This window comes from Prionailurus bengalensis, chromosome C1 (genome assembly GCF_016509475.1).
Source record: "Prionailurus bengalensis isolate Pbe53 chromosome C1, Fcat_Pben_1.1_paternal_pri, whole genome shotgun sequence".
In the NCBI taxonomy this organism is placed as follows: Eukaryota; Metazoa; Chordata; class Mammalia; order Carnivora; family Felidae; genus Prionailurus; species Prionailurus bengalensis.
In genome coordinates, this window is record NC_057345.1 from 136,299,035 (window position 1) to 136,305,034 (window position 6,000).

Genomic DNA, 6,000 nt, shown 5'->3' on the forward strand with positions numbered 1-6,000 from the left:
TTAGGTCATGCTCTATATAAACACTTTTGAAGAAGAATCATGATTGGTTTTTTCAGGACCTATTATGTTCCACAATTAATGGTAGCGAAAAATTACATATTGTATAATTTGAAGTTTTCTAATATATGACTGTCATTATAGCTATCATTCTGAACCTAGTATTGGGTTTTCATTTTGAAACACAAGTCCAAGTCTCAGTGGCCTAAATCTTATTCTTCAGATATTTAATGCCCAGACTAGGGATGCGATGGCTCCTTTTTCTTGCATCAATAAGAATTTATTATGTGGTTAAACTGCCAAATAGCATCCAACTCTTTACTTAGTTTGTGCATAATTGCCCTTCTAGGGTGGTTATCGGGTATATGGAGCCATTCCCTGACCATATTCTCTCCTACACACTGCCCTTCCTGGAGACTTGGTAAAGGATCTGAGTAGTCATTTTGGTGGAATTTACATTCATGATAAAATCAGCGCACTAATGGGGAAGCTTCGTGGGAGATTTTAATACACTGTGTTATTGGCATGACAAATTGGGCCAGTTACTTGATGTGCTTCTCTTTGTGGGCCAAATTCTGCCCTGTATTCCTTACTTGAGATTCCCACTGAAGTAGTAATTACCGAGTGGAAGAATACTAAAAATGTTCAGCCAAATGCTGTTCTAAGTTGCTATCATGTAACTCCCAATGAAGTTAATTACGACTTAGTAAGAACCAGTGCTACAGCATCTTAAGGGCTTTGGAATTCTGTGATCTGCCATCCAAGACACAAGGCCAACAGTCTGCCTTTAAATATCTCATTTTAAGAGGTGGATTGACTCTGTTGAAGGTAGACATGGTTGTGCTGTCACTACATATGTAACGGGATTTAAAAAGTAGAATTTAACATCTTTGAACCCAAGAAGTTTGATCTTTTTTGCAGCTTCCCTCTTTGGGGGAGGGTTTGTTTTATAGAAACTTTAATTCTCTCTTGCGTCAGAATCCATTGGTATGAGTTACCTCCTATCCCATTTCCCCAACATCCCTTAACTATAATAATATGTAATTTTTATTTCCATTAATTGTAAAACATTTGCTTAAGTCATCACTGCTTAGCTATTATTTCCTGGAGCTAAACCATTATCTTCCTTAAATACAGATGTTTATATTATGCATAATATAATTCCTGTCATAAGAATTCATTATAACTTTTCAAAATAGTTTGGTTCTCATTTAGCATATGTCTCAGTTTAGCCTTTTATTATTTTTTAATGGGAAAATAAGGGCCCTGTGACCCATTGAATTGGTAGGCTTTTGTCAGTGTGCAAATGGGGTAGAAGGGGCAGGCCATTGGCCATGGCTTTGGTGTGAGCGGAATATACTGCTATTAGTACCATTTACTGGATTGTCGCAGATTGAGATTCTTCTGAAAGTTGGTATGTGGAGCTTGCCAGCCTTTGGGATCCACCAGTTTTTGCCTGAGACTAATGGTCCAGGCAGTTTCTTGAGGTATGTATTAGGAAGCAGGCAGCTCAGGGAAGGCGGTGGAGAGTGACTAGTTATAGATCCTGTGGGAACTCCAAAGTGATACTGGATTCACATTAAAGGCCTTTCTAGGTGAGAGCTGGAGAACAACCAACTCATCCTTAGAGAAGACTGGGCTTGACAAGAACCGATTTTTACCTGTCTTCGGGGTTGCCAGCGTTCAAAGCTGCCTTTCTATATGTTGCTAACAAAGCTATCAGGGCATGAGGGGCATTGAGAATTCAATTTCAAAGTTATAAATATGGGATGTTAGGCTAGAAGAAATGCCCTTCTTTCCTCCCTCTTTGTTCTTTCTCTCCCGTCTTCCCATCCATCCTCTCTTACTCCCTCCTTTTTCTTTCTGTACATAAGCATTTGTTGAATTCCTAGTATTTGGCAGGCATCGCAGCCGCCACTGGGTATAAACAAGAAGAGTCATGGTTCCTGTTCAGGAAGAATTCACATTCGGGGCACCTGGGTGGCTCAGTCGGTTGAGCGTCTGACTTCGGCTCAGGTCATGATCGCACAGTTCGTGAGTTCGAGCCCCGCATCAGGCTCTGTGCTGACGGCTCGGAGCCTGGAGCCTGCTTCACGTTCTGTGTCTCCCTCTCTCTCTGCTCCTCCCCTGCTCACACGTTGTCTCTCTCTCTCAAAAACAAATAAAAATTTAAAACAATTAAAAAAAAAAAGAAGGATTCACATTCCAGTTGGGATGATATTTGAGAAAAGCAACAATTATAGAACGTATCTTACATATGAGAACATTAAGAAGGCATACCCAGGGTGTGCCATTGAAAGGATTATGTTGTAATCCTTTGTAAGTAAACAAAAATAATGTTGAAATATAGAGCCAGTGCAGTGAAGACCAGCAAAGTTTTGATTTTGCCTGGGATAAATATTTATTGCCTTCAAAAAAATCAAATAATTTCAGATTAGCTTTTCTTCCCCCTCAATTGTATGGTGCCCCTTCTAGATGGTGCCATGAGCACATGATGTCCTGACCCAGGTTGGACTTTCAAAGATTTCCAAGAGTAGATGATAGTTGAGTTGAATCTTGAAGAGGTTGGAGTTATGTAAATTGTAATGAATTTGGTAAGGTACCCTGGCTGGGAGCAGGAGAGAAAGCAGGATTTTGGGGGTGGTGTGTGTTATGAGTAGGCCAAGTCTCTGTGAAAATGCATTGAGAAATGGTGCCCATGGTTTGGAGCACAGAGTTGGTGGAGAACAAAGTGGAGATTTGTGGGAATTAGGACCCATAATGACATATCGAGGAGTTTGGATGCCATCTAAGAGAAATGAGGAAACACTGAAAAATTCGAGTAATTAAACAATAGATTCATATGTTAGAATAAATTACTCATTTGATGGTGTTGAAGAGACTTGGAGATGGGGTTAATGGGGTTAAGGCAGTTGGGAGGCTATTGTAACACTCCTGACCAATAACAGGAGACCTAAGCAGATATTTCGATGGTTAAATCACCAGGACATATGCAAATTTCAATAATAGGAATGAGAAAGGGGAAAGCTCTCAGAATGACACTCATTTTTTCTGGCTTTTTGATTGGGTGGACAGTGATTTTAAAATTAGAATTAAAAACATACCCATAAGGAGAAATGATGTATTCTGTTTAAAAAAAATTTTTTTTAATGTTAATTCACTTTTGAGAGATGGAGAGAGACAGAGCATGAGTGGGGCGGGGGGAGGCAGAGAGAGAGGGAGACACAGCATGTGAAGCAGGCTCCAGGCTCTCAGCTGTCAACACAGAACCCGATGCAGGGCTCGAACTCACGTACTGCGAGATCATGACCCAGGCTGAAGTCGGACACCTAACTGACTGAGCCACCCAGGTGCCCCCGATGTATTCTGTTTTATGCACCTTGTACTTGATGTCTTTCTGAGACATCGAGAGGAGAGCTCTGTTGGTTTAGCCTAAAGAAAAAAAAACAAAAAAACAAAAACCTATACCTCAGACCCAGAAAGTTTGGGTTGAAAGAAGATGTGAGGGCTAATTCTGCTCCATATTAAGGGATTTGAACCTCTTTTGTCCTCTATTTCACTTATTCACATTTGACTTATTTATTCAGAGTTTGCAAATCTCTACTAATATATGTGGTTTGCATCTTAGCTAGCATGAATCTCTATTGATTATAGAATATTCTTTATCAGCCACCAACACTGAGCCTCACGTTGAGCTGAACCAGTCTTTATTTCAGTGGCAATGGTCCAAATTCTCTGCTTTCAGGTAAATACAGAGAAATGTTGCTGTTGCCCATCACCTATGGCCTGGTAGGTGGCAGGATAAATGGGGGTGAGGCCAATTGTGGAAGTTGGGTCAACAGCAAATGATTACCTTCTTTTTTTTCTAATTTTTAAAACAGTTTTTATTTATTTATTTTGAGAGCGAGAGAGAGAACAAGCTTGGGAGGGGCAGAGAGAGAGGGAGAGAGAGAATCCCAAGCAGACTCTGCACTCTCAGCACAGAGCCTGATGCGGGGCTCAAACTCACGAACCTTGAGATCATGACCTGAGCCGAAATCAAGAGTCGGATGTGTAACCAACTGAGCCACCCAGGCACCCTGCAAATGATTACCTTCATTCCAATGTAGGTCCAGCTCTGTATAATCTGCATATGCTGGCCTAGATAGATATTTTATTGACCCAAGAATACGAGCTTGGAAACAGGCAAACAGATCCGTTGTTAGATGAGGGGTGCTTAGCTGGGGTCCATGATCTGCCAGAGCCAGACTCACTTATAGGAAATGGTTAGGTACATGCCTCTTGTGATCAGTTCAGGTTTGGAGTCCCAACTTGACCCCTCCGCAGCTGTTAAAAAAAACTTTCTGCAATTACATTTCCTTGTAAGAAAACCAGGGATGATAATTTCTACCTTATAAGGTTGTTGCCAGGACAAAATGACACAGTGCATAACACAGTATCGTGCACAAAGTTGTTAAACGGTTGCTTTTCTAAAAACTAGATTTTATTTTTTAGGGCAATTTTATATTTACAGCAAAATTGAGTAGAAAGTAGAGTTCCTATATATTCATTGCCCCTACACCATCACAGCCTTCTCTACTATCAACATCCTATACCAGAGTGGTACATTTGTTACAACCAATTAACCTCCAATGACACATCATTATCACCCTAAATCCATAGTTTACGCTAGGGTTCACTCTTGGTGTTGTACATTCCATGGTTTGGACATATGTATAATGACATGTATCCAACGTGTTAGTACACGGAGTATAGTTTCACTCCCCTTAACGTCCCCTGTGCTCTGCCAGTTCATTCTTCCCTCCCCTCTGGCCCCTGGCAACCACTGATCTTTTTACTGTTTCCATAGTTTTTCTTTTTCCAGAATGTCACACGCTTGGAATCATACAGTATGTAGACTTTTAGACTGGCTTCTTTCACTTAGTAATACGCATTTTAGTTTTCTCCACGTCTTTCATGGTGTAGTAGCTCATTTCTTTTTGGCACCAAATAACATTCTATTATTTGGATGTATCACAGTTTACCTATTTATCTACTGAAGGACATCTTGGTTGCTTCCAAGTTTGGCATTCATGACTAAAGATGCTGCAAATATCCTTGTGCCATTTTTGTGTGTGTGTGGACATAGGTTTTCAGCTCATTTGGGTGAAGAGCAAGGAGTGCAATTGCTGGACCATTTTCCTCTTGTGTTTTACAACCCTTTCTAATCATCCTTTCCTCTGCAGACATTCCTGATACAGCCCATCCTGCTCAGAGAAGTCTATCCTCGTGTTCTTTCATTTTCTCTTTCCTCGTCCAGGTGCCAGGGCCATACTCACTGTTCACCGCTGCCCAAAGTCTCCATTAGTATCCAGTCTCCCAGAGGAGGATTCTACACTGAACACTTTCTATCCTTTACTCTCTACCCAACTCACTTTCTGTCCTGGATCCTGTTTTCTGTAGTTCCGGATCTTAGGGAACTGAGAAATAAATTCTTCCTAAGGAATTGATGGTTGGTATTGTTATTCCTACAAAATACGATACTTACATTTCAATAGGTCAGAATTTTCAGGGCAACACTTTCAATGAGGTGGAAAGGTTGGAGTGGAGATGTGGGCCACCTGGTCTACCAGTAATGGAGATATTTTTGGGTTTGGAAGTTTTATGGACTGCTGAGAAAGCTCAGTTTGTGATTGATTGTTTCCTTTGTCTTGAGTAAGAACCACACCTGTGAATTTTCATCCTTCTGCAGCTACTAAGACTTTGTTAAGCCTCAGGAAAGCGATAAATTTACTTTACCTCAGTTACTCTTTCAGCAAAATGGGAATGGCTTTAGACTTGCTGGCTAAGAATCGTATGTAGATTGATTCTTTTATTTTCCCTTTGTTTAAGGCAACTGGAAGATGGAATGGGCTAAGTGTTCTGAATTTATTAGATTTAAAGTACAAAATATCACTGCATAATGATAGATCAGATTTTTCAAGAAATCCCTTTGGGGAAGTTAAACTCCCATTTATACAGTGA